This window comes from Papio anubis, chromosome 16 (assembly GCF_008728515.1).
Source record: "Papio anubis isolate 15944 chromosome 16, Panubis1.0, whole genome shotgun sequence".
NCBI classification, from domain to species: Eukaryota; Metazoa; Chordata; class Mammalia; order Primates; family Cercopithecidae; genus Papio; species Papio anubis.
In genome coordinates, this window is record NC_044991.1 from 32,449,485 (window position 1) to 32,472,074 (window position 22,590).

The following is a 22,590-nucleotide window of genomic DNA, read 5'->3' on the forward strand; positions in this document are numbered from 1 at the left end:
TCTGTCCAAGCCTGGTTCTTCAGGCTTCCTGGAAATCACCTTTTGGTCCATTCCTTCTCTGCTCAAGTTACCCACAGTTGATGGTATTGCTTTCAGCCAACAGCTCTGACTGGCACCACGGGGAAGGATGCACAAATGCCAGTTCTCCTTCTGCTGTTACGATCCAGACCACGCATGACTTTCCCTCCTTTCCGAAGCACTGCATGTTTTGATTACTTAAGAGCTAGAATAAATTCTGTAAAAATAACGGTGAGGGTAGAGAAGAAGCAAAACTTGAAGACATGAAAAGAAAATCTTTTTAGTAATAAGCAACCCAAAGTTAGCCAACACGTGTCTCCATTGCACCTTGCACTTAAACTTAGCAATGTCTAAAACACCTCAAAATAGCAGACAAAACAGAAAGAAAGCAAGAATGTGTAGGCTAAGAACTGAATTGAACCCAGATGTTAGCTTTCACCTTAATGGAAAACGAAACCAAGTTTCTTTTTTTTTTTTATTTTTTTATTTTTTTTTGAGACGGAGTCTTGCTCTGTGCCCCAGGCTGGAGTGCAGTGGCGCGATCTCGGCTCACTGCAAGCTCCACCCCACCCGGGTTCACGCCATTCTCCTGCCTCAGCCTCCTGAGTAGCTGGGACTACAGGCGCCCGCCACCTCGCCCGGCTAATTTTCTTGTATTTTTAGTAGAGACGGGGTTTCACCGTGTTAGCCAGGATGGTCTCGATCTCCTGACCTCGTGATCCGCCCGTCTCGGCCTCCCAAAGTGCTGGGATTACAGGCTTGAGCCACCGCGCCCGGCGTTTCTTTTTTTTTTTTAGAGATGGAGTTTCACTCTTGTTGCCCAGGCTGGAGTGCAGTGGTGCCATCTCAGCTCACTGCAACCTCTGCCTCCCAGGTTCAAGCGATTCTCCTGCCTCAGCCTCCCGAGTAGCTGGGATTACAGGTGTGCGCCACCATGCCTGGCTAATTTTGTGTTTTTTAGTAGAGACGGGGTTTCCCCATGTTGATCAGGTGATCTGCCCACCTCCGCCTCCCAAAGGCATGAGCCACAGTGCCCGGCTGAAACCAAGTTTCTTTAAAAAAAAAAAAATTCATTGAAGATTTTTTTTGTTTTGCTTTGTTTTTGAAACGGAGTTTCCCTCTTGTCCCCCAGGCTGGAGTGCAGTGGCACGATCTCAGCTCACTGCAACCTCCGCCTCCCAGGTTCAAGTGATTCTCCTGCCTCAGCCCAAGTAGTTGGGATTACAGGCACCCGCCAGTATGCCTAGCTAATTTTTTGTATTTTTAGTAGGGTCGGGGTTTCATCGTGTTGGCCAGGCTGGTCTCGAACTCCTGACCTCAGGTGATCCACCCGCCTCTGCCTCCCAAAGTGCTGGGATTACAGATGTGAGCCACCACGCCCAGACAAAGAAAATTTTTCTTTTTTCTTTCTTCCGTTTCCTGGGTCCTTCTCCATGCCACTGCACTCCAGCCTGGGAGACAGAACGAGACTCTGTCTCAAAAAAAAAAAAAGGAAGTGGAGGTTTTTGCTTGTTTATTTGTTTGTTTTGATACAGGGTCTCACTCTGTCACCCAGGGTAGAGTGCAACTATGGCTCACTGCAGCCTCGACTTCCCAGGCTCAAGCTATCCTCCCACCTCAGCCTCCCTAGTAGCTGGGATCACAGACAAAAACCACCATGCCCAGCTGATTTTTGTATTTTTAGTAGAGACAAGGTTTCACCATGGTGCCAAGGCTGGTCTCAAACTCCTGGCCTGAATTGGTCCTCCCACTTCAGCCTCCCAAAGTGCTGGGATTACAGACATGAGTAACCGTGCCCGACCAGAAGTGGCCCGATGGTGTGAGAGGGGGAGGAGGGGGGGTTGGCAATCTGCTCTTTTTCAAACAATGCTGATTCTTTTTGGAACCATGAGGACAAGGACTGTTGGAGAAATCCATCCCCATCTTTCCCTCAGAATGAGACTGTACTGCCTTGGATTGCTACTTTCATGTGCTCAGAAAAGAATCATGGGATGTAAAGTGAGTGTTAGAAACGGGAATACTACAAATACTACGCTTGTGGGAAGGTTCCTAGAGCTGATGTCCTCAGGGAGGATGATGGGGAGAAAAAGGGACAGGGAAGTCAAAGGGAGAGGCCTGGAGCTGCAGGAAGGAAAAACAAGGAGAAAAAGAAGGGTTCTCAGAGAGAAGTGTCAACAGAAAAAGAGGCTGTTTGGCTTCTGATGGAGTGGTGATTTAACTGACAGCCTAGGGAAACCATAAAGGAAGTCAGTTAGGAAAAATGCTACAGAATAAGCAGCTTCCATTCCAGAAAATTTGCTCAGGGCCAGTGCAAAGAGCAAGGGAAGGGAAAGGAGCTAAAGAAAGCAGAGTAAGCTATGCGCGGTGGCTCACAGCTGTAATCCCAGCACTTTGGGAGGCCGAGGAGGGCGGATCACCTGAGGTCTCGAGATCGAGACCAGCCTGACCGACATGAAGAAACCCTGACTCTACTAAAAATACAAAATTAGCCAGGCGTGGTGCACATGCCTGTAATCCTAGCTACTCGGGAGGCTGAGGCAGAAGAATTGCTTGAACCCAGGAGGCGGAGCTTTCAGTGAGCCAAGATCGAGCCATTGCACAGCAGCCTGGGCAACAAGAACAAAACTCTATCTCAAAAACAAAGAAAAAAAGAAAAAAGAAAAGAAAGCAGAGTAAGACTGGGCTTGGTGGCTGAAGCCTGCAATCCCACCACTTTGGAAGGCCGAGGCGGGCAGATCACCTGAGGTCACGGGTTCGAGAAAAACCTGGCCAACAAGGTGAAACCCCATTTCTACTAAAAATACAGAAATCAGCCAGGCACGGTGGCGCATACCTATAATCTCAGCTACTCAGGATCTCCTGCCTCCTAATGAGGCAGGAGAATTTTTTGAACCCAGGGGGTTGAAGCTACAGTGAGCCAAGATTGCGCCACTGCACTCCAGCCTTGGTGACAGAGTGAGACTCCCTTTCAAAAAGAAAAAGAAAAAGAAAAAGAACGCAGGGTAAACTCCAGAGAAGCCTGGACTCCAATAGGGGTTCCCCTGGCTTCTGAGAAGGCCTCTTAATCTCGGACACTAATGATCCCCAAGAAGGGAGTGCTCTGTGACTGCCTCAGAGCAGAAGGAACGAGCCAGAATAAGGCAGGAATGCATCAAAAAAGAATCTGCCTGCAGGGTGGCTCATACCCATAGCCACAACACTTTGGGAGGCTAAGGCAGGAGGATCACTTGAGCCCAGGAGTTTGAGACCAGCTGGGCAACATAGCAAGATCCCATCTCTCCAAAAAATTAAAAAATAGGCAGGATGTGGCTGGGTGCCGTGGCTCATGCCTGTATTCTCAGCAGTTTGGGAGGTCGAGGCAGGCAGACCACACCTGAGTCAGGAGTTCGAGACCAGCCTGGCCAAGACGGTAAAACCCAGTCTCTACTAAACAATACAAAAATTGGCCTGCCATAGTGGCGCACGCCTATAACCCCAGCTACTTGGGAGACTGAGGCAAGAGAATCATTTGAACCCAGGTGGTAGAGGTTGCAGTGAGCTGAGATCATGCCACTCCACTAGAGTGTCTGGGTGACAGAGGTAGACTCAAAGAAAAAAAAATCTAATTTATTAGATTTATTTAGATTTATTAGGTTTGTTTATTTATTTATTTATTTATTTTTGAGATGGCGTCTCCCTCTGTCACCCAGGCTGGAATGCAGTGGCATGATCTTGGCCCGCTGCAACCTCTGCCTCCTGGTTTCAAGCGATTCTCCTGCCTCAGCCTCCCTGAGTAGCTGGGACTACAGGCATGCGCCACCACGCCCAGCTACTTTTTTTTTGTATTTTTAGTAGAGACAAGGTTTCACCATGTTGGCCAGGCTACTCTCAAACTCTTGACCTCAGGTGATCCACCCGCCTTGGCCTCTCGAAGTGCTGGGATTAAAGGCATGAGCCACCGCGCCCGGCATAATGGCTTATTTAATAAAGCACTGTAGAATTAACAGACTGTTTTCAGTTACACATTTTTACTTAATCTTCACATTTCCTACCAATGTTGGCATTATTATGCTTGTTTTATGGCTCAGGAAATGGGGGCTCAAAGGCTTTGGGACTTATCCAAGATGTCCTAGCTCCTGACAGTCCAGCGTCTGTGTTCTGTCCATCACGACTCGCGAGCCTCCAGCCCGTGGAGACTGTCCCCTGAAGATTTCTCACTCTAGAATGAATGAATAACCAGAGGAAGGATCCTGGAGGGAAATACGAGGGAAAGGAAACTTCCGCTAGATCTGAAGACCTGTGACACCTAGAAATCCTAGACTCTACGAGTGAGAAAAATGAAGACGTCGTGAAAGTTTACTGAAGCCTTTCTTTCACGTCGAAAATTTAATGTTTTGTGATATTTTTCTTAAGTGGTTTCATAAGCCCTGTGGGCTTAAATTCACCTCCCAGCCATGTTTATGAGTATTTATTGCATAATTCAACAAATCGGGTGTATTTGTAATTTTATTCACATCAGAACCATCAGTGGCCGGCGTGGTGGATCACACCTGTAATCCCAGCACTGTGGGAGGCTGAGGCAGGTGGGTTGCCTGAGGTCAGGAATTCAAGATCAATCTGGTCAACATGGCAAAGCCCCTTCTCTACTGCAAATACAAAAAAATTAGCTGGGTGTAGTGGCATGCACCTGTAATCCCAGCTACTCAGGAGGCTGGGGCAGGGGAAGTGCTTGAACCAGGGAGGTGGAGATTGTAGTGAGCCGAGATTGCACCACTGCACTACAGCCTGGGCGACAGAGCAAGACTCCGTCTCAAAAAAAAAAAAAAAAAAGAACCATGAGTATGCTGTCTCAAATTCACACATACGCACACAAATAGGACCATCAGGGACACGTTGTTTTTCATTTTAAAGCAATTTTTACAAATACGGTATCTTAATTATTTCTTTTTTCTTTCTTTTTTTTTTTTTTTAGAGGGAGTTTCTCTCTTGTTGCCCAGGCTGGAGTGCAATGGTGTAATCTCAGCTCACTACAACCTCCGCCTCCCGGGTTCAAGTGATTCTCCTGCCTCAGCCTCCTAAATAGCTGGGATTACAGGCACCTGCCACCACGCCTGGCTAATTTTTGTATTTTCAGTAGAGACCTGGTTTCACCATGTTGGCCAGGCTGGTCTTAAACTCCTGGTCTCAGGTGGTCCACCCACCTCAGCCTCCCAAAGTGCTGGGATTACAGATGTGAGCCACTGTGCCCAGCATTTTTTTTTTTTTTTTTTTTTTTTTTAGACAGGGTCTCACTCTGTCTCCCAGGCTGGAGTACGGTGGCGTGACATAGCTCACTGCAGGCTCAATCTCCTGACCTCAAGTGATACTCCTGCCTCAGCCTCCCAAAGTGCTGGGATTTCTGTCGTGAGTCACCACATCTGGAAAATCTTAGTTATCATCACAACCCTGGTAGGCAGTTGTATTCCCCACTGTGTAGATGAGAAAACTGAGTCTTGTGTAGGGAAAGGTACTTGCCCAAAGACACACAGCTAACAAGAAGGTGGAGCTGGTACCTGGGACCAACCTTACCTCTCTAAATCCATGAGATCAAGGTACACATTTAGAAAGGCGCCCCAGTGGAGAGGTTTAAAGGGGGCTTAGGGAGCAAGAAAGTATTAGGGACGGGAAGAAAGAAGGCACTGTTTAGAGAATGCTCTTCAGAGAAATCCCAAATGTATTTTTATTTGTTTTAATTATTCAGAACAAGAGTGCACTGTGGGCTGGGCACGGTGGCTCCACCTGTAATCCCAGCAATTTGGGAAGCTTAGGCAAGCAGATCACCTGAGGCCGGGAGTTCGAGACCAGCCTGGCCAACATAGTGAAACCCTGCCTCTACTAAAAATACAAAAATTAGCAGGGCATGGTGGCACGCGCCTGTAATCCCAGCTACTAGGGAGGCTGAGGCAGGAGAATTGCTTGAACCCAGGAGGCGGAGGTTGCAGTGAGCTGAGATTGCGCCATTGTACTCCAGCCTGGGCAACAAAAGCAAAACTCCCCATAAAAGAAAAAAAAAAAGCTGGGCGCGGTAGCTCACGCCTGTAATCCCAGCACTTTGGGAGGCTGAGGTGGGCGGATCATGAGGTCAGGAGGTCGAGACCATCCTGGCTAACACAGTGAAACCCCATCTCTACTAAAAATACAAAAAAATTAGCCAGGCATGGTGGCAGGTGCCTATAGTCCCAGCTACTCAGGAGGCTGAGGCAGGAGAATGGCGTGAACCCGGGATGGGGAGCTTGCAGTGAGCTGAGATTGTGCCAAAGCACTCCAGCCTGGGCCACAGAGCGAGACTCCGTCTCAAAAAAAACAAACAAAAAAAAGAGTGAATTGTGGGCTAGGAGCGGTGGCTCATGCCTGTAATCCCAGCACTTTGGGAGGCCGAGCAGGTGGATCATGAGGTTAGGAGTTCCAGACCAGCCTGGCCAACAAAGTGAAACCATGTCTCTACTAAAAATAATAATAGAAAAAAAAATCAGCCTGGTGTGGTGGTGGGCACCTGTAGTTCCAGCTACTTGGGAGGCTGAGTCAGGAGAATCACTTGAACCCAGGAGGGAGAGATTGCAGTGAGCTGAGATTGCGCCATTGCACTCCTGCCTGGGTGACAGAGTGAGACTCCATCTCAAAAAAAAAAGAGTGCATTGTGGTTTTTAAAAGGATATATATATACATATATCTTACATATATATCATATATAAGATGGGGTGAGTCATCGCACTTGGCCACAAAAAGTATTTTAAATCCAATCCAATATTAAGACCAGGCATGGTGGCTCACGCCTGTCATCCCAGCATTTTGGGAGGCCGAGGCGGGCAGATCACCAGAGGTCAGGAGTTTGAGACCAGCCCCGCCAACACGGTGAAACTCTGTCTCTACTAAAACTACAAAAATTAGCTGAGCAGTCGGGCGCAGTGGCTCATGCCTGTAATCCCAATACTTTGGGCGGCCAAAGTGGGCAGATCACCTGAGGCCAAGAGTTTGAGACAAGCCTGGCCAACATGGTGAAACCCTGTCTCTAGTAAAAATGCAAACATTAGCTGGGCGAGGCGGCATGTGCCTGTAGTCCCAGCTACTGGGGAGACTGAGGCAGGAGAATCGCTTGAACCCGGGAAGCAGAGGTTGCAGTAAGCCGAGATCGCGCCACTGCACTCCAGCCTGGCGACAGAGTGAGACTCCATCTCAAAAAAAAAAAAATAAAAAAAAAAAAAATTTAAAAAAAAATTAATGACCAAATCTTTAAAAATTGTCAGAAGGGCCGGGCGCGGTGGCTCACGCCTGTAATCCCAGCACTTTGGGAGGCTGAGGCGGGCAGATCACGAGGTCAGGAGATCGAGACCATCCTGGCTAACACAGTGAAACCCTGTCTCTACTAAAAAATACAAAAAATTAGCCGGGCGTGGTGGTGCGCACTTGTAGTCCCAGCTACTTGGAGGCTGAGGCAGGAGAATGGCGTGAACCCAGGAGGCAGAGCTTGCAGTGAGCCGAGATGCACCACTGCACTCAGCCTGGGTGACAAAGCAAGACTCCATCTCAAAAAAAAAAAAATTGTCAGAAGGTTTTGACTATTGGTTTCTTTTGTTTTTCTTTTCTTTTCTTTTCTTTTCTTTTTGACGGAGTCTCGCTCTGTGCCAGGCTGGAGTGCAGTGGCACCATCTCGGCTCACTTCAACCTCCACCTCCTGGGTTCAAGTTATTCTCCTGCCTCAGCCTCCCAAGTAGCAAGGATTACAGGTGCATGCCACCACGCCTGCCTAATTTTTGTATTTTTAGTAGAGATGAGGTTTCATCATGTTGGCCAGGCTGGTCTTGAACTCCTGACCTTGTGATCTGCCCACCTCAGCCTCCCAAAGTGTTGGGGTTAGAGGCATGAGCTGCTGTGCCTGGTAGTCTGCTGGTTTCTTTTCTTTTCTCTTCTCTTCTTTTCTCCCCTCCCCTCCCCTCCTCTTCCCTCCCCTTTTTCTTTTTTTTTTTTTTTTTTGAGACGGAGTCTCACTCTGTCGCCCAGGCTGGAGTGCAGTTGCATGTCTCGGCTCACTGCAATCTCCTCCTCCGGGGTTCAGGTGATTCTCCTGTCTCAGCCTCCAGAGTATCTAGGACTGCATACACGTGCCACCATGCCCAGCCAATTTTTGTGTTTTTAGTAGAGACCAGGTTTCACCAATTTGGCCAGGCAGGTCTCGAACTCCTGACCTCAAGTGATCCACCCATCTCGGCCTCCCAAAGTGCTGGGATTACAGGCGTGAGCCACTGCGCCCAGCTATTGTATTGGTTTATCTTCTTTCTCTTTCTTCCCTCCCGCCCTCCTTTCTCTCTCTCTCTCTCTCTCTCTCTCTTTCTTTCTTTTAGACGGGGTCTCACTCTGTCACCCAGGCTCACTGCAACCTCTGCCTCCCAGGTTCAAGCAATTCTCCTTCCTCAGCCTCCTGAGTAGCTGGGATTACAGGCATGCATCACCATGCCCGGCTAATTTTTGTAGTTTTAGCAGATACGGGGTTTCACCATGTTGGTCAGGCTGGTCTCGCGCTCCTGACCTCGTGATCCACCAGCCTCGGCCTCCCAAAGTGCTGGGATTACAGGCATGAGCCACCGCGCCAGCCTATTGGTTTATTTTCTAAAACAAGACAAAATAACCCCGGGTGCGGTGGCTAAGGCCTGTAGTCCCAGCACTTTGGGGGGCCGAGGCAGGCAGATCACCTGCGGTCAGGAGCTTGAGATCAGCCTGGCCAACAAGGTGAAATCCCATTGCTACATAAATAAACACACACAAAAAGTTAGCTGGGCATGGTGGCAGGTGCCTGTAACCCGAGCTACTTGGGAGGCTGAGGTGGAGAAGCGCTTTAACCTGGGGGGCGGCGGTTACAGTGAGCTGAGATAGGCCATTGCACTCCAGCCTGGGCGACAGAGCGAGACTCCATCAGAAAGAAAAGAAAGAAAAGTCAGGCAGAGTGGCTCACCCCTGTAATCCCAGCACTTTGGGAGGCTGAGGCTGGTGGATCACGAGGTCAAGAAATGGAGACCATCCTGGCCAACATAGTGAAACCCTGTCTCTACTAAAAATGCAAAAATTAATTGGGCATGGTGGTGATTGCCTGTAATCCCAGCTACTCAGGAGGCTGGGGCGGGAGAATGGCTTGAGCCCGGAGGCGGAGGTTGCAGTGAGCCGAGATGGTGCCACTGCACTCCAGCCTGGGTGAGAGAGCTAGACTCCGTCTCAAACAAAACAAAACAAAACAAAACAAACAAAACAAAAGCTGGTGCGGTGGCTCACGCCTGTAATCCCAACACTTTGAGAGACCAAGGCAGATGGATCACTTGAGGTAGGAGTTTGAGACTAGTCTGGCCAACATGGTGAAACCCTGTCTCTATTAAAAATACAAAAATTAGTTTGGTGTGGTGGCACATACCTGTAATTCCAGCTACTTGGTAGGCTGAGGCAGAAGAATCACTTGAACCTCGGAGATGAAGGTTGCAGTGAGCTGAGGTTGTGCCACTGCACTCCAGCTTGGGCAATACTCTATCTCAACAATTTAAAAAAAATTTTTTTTAAAGGAAATAATAATAATAATGAGGTCAGGCACAGTGGCTCATTCCTGTAATCCCAGCACTTTGGGAGGCCGAGGTGGGCGGATCACGAAGTCAGAAGATTGAGACCATCCTGGCTAACACGGTGAAACCCCGTTTCTATGAAGAATAGAAAAAATTAGCTGCGCTTGGTGGCGGGCGCCTGTAGTCCCAGCTACTTGGGAGGCTGAGGGCAGGAGACTGCTGTGAACCCGAGAGGCAGAGCTTGCAGTGAACCAAGATCACGTCACTGCACTCCGGCCTGGGCGACAGAGCAAGACTGTCTCAAAAAAAAAAAAGAAAAGAAAAGAAAAGAAAGTAATTTAAGTGTTGTGTAAATAATTGAAGTGGAATATTAAATGTTCTGACTCAAATTGTCAAATAGAAGATAACTGTGTGGTCAGAGAAGTAACTTCTGTCTTTTTTTTTTTTTTTTTGAGACGGAGTCTGGCACTGTCACCCAGGCTGGAGTGCAGTGGCGCAACCTCGGCTCACTGCAAGCTCCACCTCCCAGGTTCACGCCATTCTCCTGCCTCAGCCTCCCAAGTAGACTGGGAGTGCAGTGCGCCGGATCTCGGCTTACTGCAAGCTCCGCCTCCCGGGTTTACGCCATTCTCCTGCCTCAGCCTCCCGAGTAGCTGGGACTACAGGCGCCCGCCACCTCGCCCGGCTAGTTTTTTGTATTATTTTTAGCAGAGACGGGGTTTCACCTCGTTAGCCAGGATGGTCTCGATCTCCTGACCTCGTGATCCGCCCGTCTCGGCCTCCCAAAGTGCTGGGATTACAGGCTTGAGCCACCGCGCCCGGCCATCTTTTTTTTTTTTGAGACAGAGTTTTGCTCTTGTTTATCAGGCTGGAGTGCAATGGTGCAATCTCGGCTCACTGCAACCTCTGCCTCCCAGGTTCAAACGATTCTCCTGCCTTAGCCTCCCGAGTATCTGGGATTACAGGCATGCACCACCACACCCAACTAATTTTCTATTTTTACTAGAGACAGGGTTTCTCCATGTTGATCAGGCTGGTCTCAAACTCCTGACCTCAGGTGATCTGCCTGCCTCGGCCTCCCAAAGTGCTGGGATTACAGGCGTGAGCTACCGTGCCCAGCCCTAGCTTCTGTCTTTAACCAGTCCTAAACACCTAAAGAGTGCTTATTAATTGCATTTTATTTCATAGGATTTTTCTAGTTTGAATTTTTCAACAAGGCAAGAGGGAGGGATGTCAAGGTCCCTGGAGATGTGAAAGCTACAGCACTCCATTGTGCAGTGTTTTGCACCAGGGTGCACCTACAGATAGAACAATGGGATTCGAGTCACCACAAAAACAGTACCTTCCACAGAAATTCCTATTTTGAGGGTGGATTTCAGTTCACAATTAGACACCAACTCTAAGAAAGTAGTTTTTGTGGTGTGTGTTTTCTCTTTTGTTAATTTGTTTGTGGGTACATTTGACTATCCTTTATTTGGAGAGATGGTAGCCAGACCTATGCAAGGCTGAAATTCTCACTTGCTAGTTAGATAAACAACGGTTCTTGTCACCCCAATCATCTAGATGGTGTGACAGATTTTGTCAGGGACAGGCCTCATTGGAGTTCAGCTTTCAACAAAGCGGAGGGGATTGGCTGTGTCAAGGATATTTTAATTGGCTGTCTACATTGTGTGAACTCATTAGATAATTGCCAACCTTCTTCATTTTCTGTTGGGTAGACCTGGCTACAGAAGACAGCGTTTGGAAAGGAGATTAGTAAGAGGAGAGGCCGCTGGGCTGGAGAGCTCCTGGCAAAGGGGGACAAACCTGCAGGGAGGGTTGGGGTGGAAAACAAAAGGCCCTGAGCTGGGGAGAAACGTCAGGAGAGAGCGAGAACAGGAGGGACTCTGGCTGGGGGTGGGATTGGAAACTTCCTCAAAAATCAAGGTTCAAAGAAGACAATGAGGAAGTACAAATAGACGCATCAGGTCAGGCTGGACCAGAGAAGCTGTGGCAGGCGCAGGTGGTCACAGATGCCAGGGAAGAGGCCGGAGGGGCCTCCCTTAGGAGGTAGTTCCATCCTAGACAGTTGTTTGTTCCAAGAGCTTCAGAGAAAATGAAAAGGGGGAGGGGTGGAGAGTGCTCATCCCCAGAGGGAGGGAGGCAAGCTTGGCGATTTCCAGCCCTGCAAGGGTGAGCCCGGCCTATCAGTGTCAAAGGAGGGCTCAGAGGAAGCAGAGGGAGGTGTCTCATCACCACTGCACCAGGGGGTGGTGACTGGGGAAGCAGGGCTGGCCCAGGGGGGTAAGGTCATCCTAGCAGGAGGGCGCTGGCCCAGTGGCAAATGGGCCAAGGTTCCAAATAGGACTTACTACAAGAAAAACAAAAACAAATTCAACATTATCAGTGGCAGGTTCCTCATCTTTATCTGTTGAAAGTTTTCAAAAAAAAAAAAAATCTGAAATCCAGCCCACCTTAAGTTCACCTTATTAAAAAGTCACCCAAGGTAAAATAGCACACACACACACAAAGAGAAATAAATAAAAGGTGAGGAGGGGTCGGGCGCGGTGGCTCAAGCCTGTAATCCCAGCACTTTGGGAGGCTGAGACGGGCGGATCACGAGGTCAGGAGATCGAGACCATCCTGGCTAACATGGTGAAACCCCGTCTCTACTAAAAAAAAAAAAATACAAAAAACTAGCCGGGCAAGGTGGCGGGTGCCTGTAGTCCCAGCTACCTGGGAGGCTGAGGCAGGAGGATGGCATAAACCCGGGAGGCGGAGCTTGCAGTGAGCTGAGGTCTGGCCACTGCACTCCAGCCTGGGCGACAGAGCGAGACTCCGTCTCAAAAAAAAAAAAAAAAAGGGTGAGGAGGACCCAAAATATCAATCAAAAAAAAAAAAAAATCAATCAATAAGGAAATCATTAAATAAATCATCACATCTTGGTGGATAAGAACTGTAATTGCAACTTTGGGAGGTCAAGGTCAGAGAATAGCTGGAGGCTGAGGGTTTGAGACCAGCCTAGGCAAAGCAACAAGGCCCCATCTCTACCAAAAACGTAAAATTTGGTACCATGGTGGTGCATGCCTGTAGTCCCAGCCACTTAGGAGGCTGAGGCAGGAGGATTTCTTGAGCCTGGGAGGTCAAGGCTGCAGTGAGCCATGATCACACCACTGCACTCCAGCTTGGACAACAGAGCAAGACCCTGACTCTAAAAACATAAACAAATAAATGAATTATGACATCCAGACTAAGTAAAACCATGAAGCAGTTAAAAACAAAGAGAGAGGCCAGGCATGATGGCCCACGCCTGTAACCCAGCACTTTGGGAGGCAGAGGCAGGCGGATCACCTGAGATTGAGAGTTCGAGACCAGCCTGACCAACATGGAGAAACCCCATCTCTACTAAAACTACAAAATTAGCCGGACATGGTGGCACATGCCTGTAATCCCAGCTGCTCTGGAGGCTAAGGCAGGAGAATAGCTTGAATGCGACAGGCAGAGGTTGCAGTGAGCTGAGATCATGCCATGGCGCTCCAGCTTGGGCAACAAGAGCAAAACTCCGTATCGAAAATAAATAAATTAATAAAAATAATAAAAAATAATAAAAATAAAATAAAAACAAAGAGAGAAGCACATATACTAATGGAAGATAAATTATTCGGTTAAAAGAAATTCTAGGCCGTGCATAGTGGCTCATGCCTGTAATCCTAGCACTTTGGGAGGCTGAGGTGAGTGGATCACGAGGTCAGGAGTTCAAGACCAGCCTGGCCAAGATGGTGAAATCCCGTCTCTACAGAAAATACAAAAATTAGCTGGGCATGGTGGCGGGCGCCTGTAATCCCAGCTACTCGGCAGGCTGAGGAAGAGAATTGCTTGAACCCAGGAGGCAGAGGCTGCAATGAGCCAAGATCGCACCACTGCACTGGCAACAGAGAGAGATTCTGTCTTTTTTTTTTTTTTTTTTTTGAGACGGAGTCTCGCTCTGTCGCCCAGGCTGGAGTGCAGTGGCCGGATCTCAGCTTACTGCAAGCTCCGCCTCCCGGGTTCATGCCATTCTCCTGCCTCAGCCTCCTGAGTAGCTGGGACTACAGGCGCCCGCCACCTCGCCCGGCTAGTTTTTTGTATTTTTTTTAGTAGAGACGGGGTTACACCGGGTTAGCCAGGATGGTCTCGATCTCCTGACCTCGTGATCCACCCGTCTCGGCCTCCCAAAGTGCTGGGATTACAGGCTTGAGCCACCTCGCCCGGCCGAGAGACTCTGTCTTAAAAAAAGAAGAAGAAGAAGAAGTTCTAGAAGAAATGTATGATTCCCCTTGACATGCACGCGTGTCTGAGTTCAGCAGGGGACACGCATATGCGACCCTCCACAGTGGTAATGTGGGGGAGGGGCAGGGACTGAGGCAGCAGAATTAGGAGTCAAACTCCAAATTTGCCAGATCATCTACAAGGAGGGAATGACAAAGCCTGGATGTGCTTGTGGGAACCCCTGCGGAGTCCGGGCTATGTCTGGGCAGGTGTCCTCTCCCAGAAGACTCTTTTTTTCGTGGAGAGGGTAGAAGCTGAAAATAACACGTTGTAATCGGTAACAACAATGCAGGGGCTGGCAGCACTGTGGATGCCCAGTCTCCTCTTCTCTGGATGGCCATGTCGTCCAGGGAGAAATGAGGGGCTGCGGGGCAGGCCACAGGTAAGTCATGAGAAAGACCAGAAATAAGAACTGTGAGTCAGCACCCGCCTGGCTTCTTCAGAAGCATAGCGGGTCCTGTCATCTTAGCGCCTTTGCTCTGATCTCTTCCTCTCAACTTCAATGTCATTTCCTCCTGACCCCTCCAATCTCATTTACTTTGCTCCCGCTGTGGCGCATGCTCGTGGAAGCCGGACCGTCTCCTCCTGGTGCACCGTCTGTCATGCTGTCTGTGTGGGTTTGCAGCCCCTCCCCAGACTGTGACTGCAAGCACCCCAGGTCCGAGCAGGGACCTGCACCGGCCAGTTTGTTCACGGGTGGCATCCCCAGCCCCGCCACGGAGCGGTTGCTTAACAGATATGACCAGAGCTGGTAACTGCTGAAGTGAGTGCGGTCTCCACGGCGATCCCCTCTGTCTCAGACCTGGCATTTGGAACTTGGTGTTAAGTGGGTGCAGCTGCCAGGAAGGCACTGGAACAAAACCCTGCCCTGTGTTTCCTAAGCAGATCAGCAGGTGAACGCGTGAACCCGCAGCCCAGCCCCGGCACAACTTTAGTTGTCTGATGAGATAAACACCCGCCCACACCCAAGACTCCAGGTGCTCTCCTGCAAGACTGGGTGCGTAGAAGTGGCACAGGGTGGGGGGGGTCCCCAGGGGAGGGAGAGGCACAAGTGACTGTATCCGTCACCACACAGCCTCGCAGGGTTCCGCAGCCGGAGAACACATGAGCGACACAAGGGGTGCTGCCAAGGAGGGTGAATGTCACCTCTCCGCCCCACCCACGCAGCATGAGAGTGACACGCTGAAAACCCCTCGCAGGCCAACAGGCATTTTCAGCTTTCCCCAGTTACCCTGGAGGAGGGTTCACCAAACTGTCGCCTGGGTGTGTGATCCCTCCCACCCACTAAATAAGGGGAAACAATGGCAGGGAGCAGATGTTTGCCCCCAAGCTCCTCGGGGTGGAGGCGGCTTCTCCCTCTTCTGCCTCTGTGTGGGAGTCGACTGAGGAAGACGAAGCCTCCCAGTGGGCGGAAAGGAGGGTGTAGAGTGAATGGAGAGGGGAGATGCTCTAAAAGCATGCCCCAGACGGTGTTGAGAGGAAAACCCTTGGGTTAGAGCTCACTGTCCTGGCTCCGTTTCAGTGGCTGTCCCCCCACCTTCACCCTTCCCAGTTATACATCACAGCATCTTCGTCTGTAGAATTCTGGGGGTGGGAGGTGTGACCCTGAAGGCCCCACATCTTCCTCGGTGTACAGCCCCCCAGCACCCACCTCCCCAGAACCCCCACCTGCACCTGCACTGCCTGGCCTTCCTTCCTTAGCAAGACAGAGTTCTGACAGCCCCAGGGCTCAGGAAGAGCTGCCTGTGAAGCCCACGGCGGCCTTTCTGAAGCTTTACCCAAGTTCTGCTCCCTGGAGCCACACGGAAGGAAGTTCTGCCTGACAGCCTTTCCAGCACCCTGGGAAGCTGCTGATTTATTTTCTTTACCCCTGACTTCACTTATCTCAGATCCCAAGCAGAGACTGACAAAGCCAGAGACTCTGATGGTTTAGGATTCCAAGGTTCCTTATGCCTCCGGCTGCTCAGCCAGGGGCTTTCTTGATTTTATGTTTTTCAAATGAGAAGCATCTTACTGGCTAAGTAAGTCTAAGAGTGTCGCGACTCATGGACCTTGGAAACCAATGGTCAGTAGTTTGGGATTCTTTGGGTGGATCAAGAGATTTTCTTGTGGACCTGGGAGCACCTCGATGTGGGGAGGGCCTGAGTAGACGGACTAGTGCCCTCTTCTGGATGGAATTGGAGGTTCCCCTTACGCCCCAATCCTTCCACCCCTGCCCTGGGGCTTTTTTGTTTGTTATTTGTTTGTTTGGTGGAATGGGAGGGCACTTTTCAAAGTTACATAGAAAATTTAAAATCACAGCACTATCGGATATCCGAGTGCCAAGAATCACCTTTGTCTTGCTGCAGGTGAGGGAAATGAGGTCACTTCTCAAGAAACTTGCATTTTCTGAGAAAACGTGGACACAATGGAAAAGCCCAGCATAAAACCACACACCGGAGGAGGCTGAACCAAATCGCTCCAGGGCACGTATTCCGCAGGTGAGAGAGCCTCTGCAGGGGCTGACAAGTCCTTCTTGGATGACACTGTGACTCTAAGCCCTCACAATCCCCTCTCCAGGGCGATGAGCCACCCAGCGCTGTGGCTGCTGAGATTCTAGTCGCCCTGCTCGCTCTAGGCTGGTGTGATTCTTTTGTTTGTTTGTTCGTTTGTTTGTTTGAGATAAGTCTGGCTCTGACGCCCTGACGCCCAGGCTGGAGTGCAGTGGTTTGATCTCAGCTCGCTGCAGCCTCTGCCTTCCGGGTCCAAGGGATTCTTGTGCCTCAGGCTCCTGAGTAGCTGGGACTACAGGCGCCCAACAATACAACCGGGTAATTTTTGAATCTGTAGTAGAGACAGGGTTTCACCATATTGGCCAGGCTGGTTTCAAACTCCTGACCTCAAGTGATCAGCCCACCTCGGCCTCCACAGGTGTGAGCCACTGCGCCTGGCCTAGACTGGTGTCATTCTGACATTTCTGACACGGCCATGAAGCAGTCCCAGACTCCGCAGCCCTGGGCGTCTGCCATAGCCCTGTTGTATGATCTGCTCTGCCACTCACCAGGCATGACCCACCTTCCTACCCTCTCTGAGCCTCAGTTTACTCATTTAAATCTCAAAGCCTCCACAGATAATTGGGAAATGAAAGGAAAATCATGTAAGTATGAATACCTTCAACAGACAGCGGGATCTCATTAATACCAGTTTCCCCTTTCTATACCTCCCAGCAAAGAAAAGTTGATAACTGCAGGCCTCTGAACTAGTGCCCCACATTGGAGATACCGGCCACTTCTTACTGAACGTTTGCCTGTGTCTACTATAAGGATATAAGATCATCTCAACCTCCCAAAAAGCCGATATTACCGCCCCCATTTTTGCAGCTAAAGAAACTGAGGTGCAGAAAAATGAAATAGCATATTCAAGGTCACAGAATGACCTGGGGCAGAGCTAGAGTCTAGACTCCCATCTGTCTGATATAAACCCCATTCTATAAACCCTCCAACATTTCTACTCCCGCTCCAACACCACCGTAGCAGAAAGCTCCAAAACTGGGTGAAGCGCATGCAGCTCTACAGCAGGCAACCCCATTCCTGTGTTCCACCTAGTGAAGGACCAGGAGGTTGTGCATGACCAGGGTGGTTCGAGGTGAAGGTCAGGGGCTGGCTGAAAATGGAAGGCATCTCAGGCTGGGTCTTTGACTGTGATTATGTCAGGGTTGGGGCTGAAATATTGTGAGTGGTAACTGAGGTTGCAACCTCTTCCCGAGGAAAGAGTGGGGGCGGGGTGGTGAAACCGGTTAATTGAGATGGGAGGGTAGGGGTGGGGGCAGGCAGAGCCTTCCAGGCCTTCAGATCCGGTGCTGTTACCGTAAACAAGTGCAACCCTCAGCTCCCTGGAGGACCTGGGGAGCAAATGCGTGCATCCCTGCTTCGTTCCCAGCAGCTGTTCACTGGAGGACGCAGCCTGCCATCCCCAGCCGTCCTCCTCCACGGCCTTCCCCAGCCCCCAGATCAAGCCTCAGGAAGTGGCGCTGCTGAGAATCTCTCCTCCAGCCCTGCCTCCTGCCGAGAGTGTCCTCAGCGCCAGCATTTCCTGGCCTAATTAAGCTGGGTAATGAGTAGCTAAGAGGAGGGGATAAAAGCCCTAGGCGGCTTAGAGCTGGGACAGTTTATGACAGGGGCGTCTGCAGCTGGTGACATTCCTAGGAAAGTTATTTCTCATAACCCTGGGAAGTTGCATGCTGTTTCCTTAGCACGAGAGTAAACCCCAAAGGTGAGCACAGGGGACATTGCGTCTTAAGGGGACCTGACTGGAAGGTCCTAAAGGTGACAGGTCGGGGGTGCCGTGCGTCTGTAGGACTGATCAGAGCTGCAGAGCAGCTACCGGCCACCCGGGCTAATGCCCTTAGCTTAGACTGAGGCCGGGGTGTCCGTGGTGGCCACGTGACTCCCCAGGGCTTGGGTTTTCTGTTTCTTCTGAATGACGGAACTCGGCACAGCATGCAGTTTCTAAGACCGTATCCTCTCAGGGAAGGAAATCTGAGCTAGCGGCTCTGATCCTGACTCCTCCCCAGCCCACTTTTAAGGGTGTGAAAATTGTGTTTTGGAAAATATCAGGCGCCCCAGCAGCCAGGAGTGGGTAGAAGAGCTCTCAGACTGGGGCCCTGGGGGAAAGGGGAAGGTGGGCACCAGGTGCTGGGGACACCAGGGCCCGCCCTTCTGGAGACACTCAGGAGCCCAGCGTTGATTATCGCCACTCCCACTCTGCAGCCACAGCCTCGGCCCCCAAATTCTTCTTTTGCACTGAGTTTTGTTTGTTTGTTTTTTGCGTCAGTTTTGTTTGCTTTGTTTTCTTCCGGTCACCTTGCACTCTTTCCTTAGTTGGCCAGGGAACTTCATGCTGTGTGGGGTGGAGCAGGGCAAGGTCTGGGCTCTGGAGCTCGGCCCATCCCCAAGTCTCTGGGTGAACTGGGGAGACCGGGTGACCTCTCAGCCGTGGTTTTCCCATTTGTAGAGTGAAGGCGTTGGTGATGTCTAGTGTCCAGTATGTTGTGACGCGCAACCTCCGCTTGGCCTGTGAGTGGCGAGCGAGGCTGAAATTGGGCCATGTTTCCCAGACCTTTCAAATTAGGTTAGCCGGTTTCACCCGGGAACATTTTTGCCCCAGTTATCCCGTAAAGCAGAATCGTAGCTAGTGAGTATGTATTTTATGATTATTATTACTCTTATTATTAGAAACAGGGCCTCGTTCTGTCATCCAGGCTGGAATGCCGTGGTGTGAACACGGTTCGACCTCCCCGGCCCAAGCAATCCTCCCACCTCAGCCTCCCGAGCGGCTGGGACCACAGACACGTCACCACAAAAATATTTTTGAAATGTTTTGTAGAGACTGGGTTTTGCCATGTTACCCAGGCTGTTCTCAAACTCCCGGGCCCAAGTGATCCTCCTACCTCAGCTTCCCAGAGTGCTGGGATTACAAGCGTGAGCCACTTCGCCTGGCTGAATACATATTTTTGATGATGGAAGGGCTCGTTCTGCTGCACCCCTGCAATCAATATTTGTTCTTTTCCAATTTTCTAAACAAGACCTGTCTGGTGCAATGTCCTCTGAGCCCCGCTTCCTCCATGGCCGGAGCCCAGAGGGGCAGGGAATATGGGGATTCTGTCTTTCTTTCTGATCGCCACCCTTCACCCTCTGCCCTCTGCTGTTCCCACAGTCCCATCTATTCCCCTGGCCTCCTGCTTCTCTCTCTCTCAACGAAGAGTGAGTAGTCAGATCACAAATAACCCGGTGTTTCCGTTTTTCCCTCTGGCGGTGGTTGCCCCTGGAGTGGAAGGAGACCTGGTGGCCAGATGCCTGACGTGGCCGGGACAGCTGGTGTTCTCCGCATGCCTGGGGAAGGTCCCTGGGGATCAGATTTGAGGGGATCACACCAAGAAGAGGTCACCCCTGTGACCCTGCCCACCTCTGGCTGGGCTGCCTGGCATGATCCCCCGGCCCCAGCCGGCAGCAGCTGGGCAGGCCAGGGGAGCCAAATGGCTCTGCATGTGTAATCCCAGCTAAAAAGAGAAAGGGGAAAGATCTTGTAATTTCCCAGGACACAGACAACTGAAACCTGATACTCTTGCCAAGGCAGTCCTTTCACTGAGAGAGAGAGAGAAGGAGGGAGGGACGGGAGTGTGTGAGAGGCCATTCTGGAAGGTTCTAGGGCCAGCAGGAAGTCCTGAGCACAGCTCTCCTGTGAGTACCCCATGTGTCATCTCCCCTAGTCTTTGGCCTGAGCTGACTCTTGGTAGGAGCCAGGAGACATGGCTGGTCTGCCCAGTGGACACAGCAGTGGTCGTGGAGGCCGGGCCACCACCCATCTCTGTTCATTACGAGCTGCTGTCCCTCTCTCCCCTGCCTTTTGTGTCAGGGAGCCAGATTATGCTGTTGAGAAAAATGTCCTCAAAGACCTTCAACTCGGGCCAGTAAGAGGCTGTTCTTTCTTCCTCTCTTTCAGTGCTCTATAAAACCAAATGCATGGCCGGGCGCGGTGGCTCAAGCCTGTAATCCCACCACTTTGGGAGGCCGAGGTGGGCAGATCACGAGATCAGGAGATCAAGACCATCCTGGCTAACACGGTGAAACCCCGTCTCTACTAAAAATACAAAAAACTAGCCGGGCGTGGTGGCGGGCGCCTGTAGTCCCAGCTACTCGGGAAGCTGAGGCAGGAGAATGGCGTGAACCTGGGAGGCGGAGCTTGCAGTGAGCCGAGATCGCGCCACTGCACTCCAGCCTGGGTGACAGAGCAAGACTCTGTCTCAAAAAAAATAAAAATAAAAATAAAAATAAAAATAAAATAAAACCAAATGCATGATCAGAGTGGAAGGTAGTCCAGCCTGACTTGAATGGGTTAGGGTCGTTCGTCTTTGTTCAGCTATAAGGAATTGCAGCTATAAGGAATTGTTAGGCTAAAGCCACAGAAATTTGGGGAGGCCACTTTGTGACCAGCTCTGTGCTGGTGCAGCTCGAACACAGGCATGTATGACAAAGTGTCGTCCTTTGCTATCCGGATGGAGCAACAAGACTTTCAGCCACAAGGATTAGTGAACGATACACGAAGAAGTCCAATCAAGAACCTGAATGTGGGGTACAGCCAGCCAGTGGTTCCAGGGGTCCGTCCTGATGTGTTCTTTTTTTTTTTTTTTTTTTTTTGAGACGGAGTCTCACTCTGTCGCCCAGGCTGGAGTGCAGTGGCTGGATCTCGACTCATTGCAAGCTCCGCCTCCTGGGTTCACGCCATTCTCCTGCCTCAGCCTCCCGAGTAGCTGGGACTACAGGCACCCGCCACCTCGCCCGGCTAGTTTTTTGTATTTTTTAGTAGAGACGGGGTTTCACCGTGTTAGCCAGGATGGTCTCCATCTCCTGACCTCGTGATCCGCCCATCTCGGCCTCCCAAAGTGCTGGGATTACAGGCTTGAGCCACGGCGCCCGGCCCGTCCTGATGTGTTCTGTGGAGAGAGTTTCTTTTAGGTGAAATGTTCTCTGCCGTCATTCTGTGTCACGCGCTGTTGATTGCGTTCCTATGGTGTGCCAGGCGCTGGCCGGGCACCAGGGATGCTGCCAGGAACAAGACAGTCTTCTGCCGCCCTGACGCAGCACACTCTAAAGGCTCTGACTTCACTCTTGTTGTGCATGTTTGTATTTTATAGTTCATTTATTTATTTACACACCGTGAGTGTTCAGTGTATTCAGAAAGATTCAAGTCAGTTTATAATTAATGCCACAAGTGCCAGAAACCCCAAAACCAGATTAAAGGTTGAGGTCCAGGGTCTAGAGAAAGCTGGGACTAAAGAATAATTCCATCAGAAAAGCTGGATTCAAGGAAGTGCTGCGACATTTGAACCTAAAACTTGGTTCCGAGCTGCCTGATGGTTAGGTCAAAAAGGGAAATAGTGTGTCCAACAAAAAGGAAACATTTCTTGTGTATGTCCCTTCTTTCTGACACCAACCTTCAGGCTCATTTCTCACCATCATCCCATGCACACTCCACCTTTCTTGACTGCATTCAGTTCTGCAGAATCACTGAGGGCCGGGCTCATTGGCACCTGAGCTTCTCCCACCTCCCCACTGCTCTGTCTGCTTAACTCCGGGGAACACCACTGGCCCTGCTTCAACCAGCACTGCGGTCACTACTTCACATGCCTGCCTGACCCCGCAGTCAGGGCCTGCTGCCCTCCCCGTGTCGATGCCTCTCTTACCTGGCTCCATCACGGCCCTCTCAGGGTACTGTCGTGGCTCCCTGCTTCTTTCCCTACCTGCTGGTGAGTTGCTCCCTACCAGGAGTCCTGTCCCTCATCTCCACTGTCCCAGGGCCTAGCACAGTGCCTGCTGCACTGTAGCCAATAAATATTTGCCACTAACAATTATTTTGCACTTAATGATGTGCCAAGCACCATGGTAATTGTCTTACAAACATTGTCTTTTCTTTTTTCCTTGTGGCAGGGTCTCACTCTATTGCTCAGGCCAGAGCTCACTGCAACTTCTTCCTCCCGGGTTCAAGCAACTCTCCTGCCTCAGCCTCCCAAGTGGCTGGGATTACAGGTGTGCACCACCATGCCCGGTTACTTTTTGTATTTTTGGTAGAGACTGAGTTTCACTGCGTTGGCTAGGCTGGTCTGAAACTCCCGACCTCAAGTGATCTGCCTGCCTTGGCCTTCCAAAATGCTGGGATTACAGGTGTGAACCATTGCAACCAGCCCATTTTA

General features: G+C 50.5%; 1 long non-coding RNA gene across 1 annotated transcript; it reads left to right on the top strand.

The window, feature by feature from the left end:
- The first annotated feature begins 14,292 nt into the window (after positions 1–14,292).
- LOC103888209 lies at positions 14,293–17,643 on the top strand. The gene is made up of 3 exons (XR_002515285.2): positions 14,293–14,625; positions 14,748–14,859; positions 16,211–17,643. It is a non-coding gene; the product is annotated as an uncharacterized LOC103888209 (long non-coding RNA).
- Positions 17,644–22,590: the final 4,947 nt, after the last annotated feature.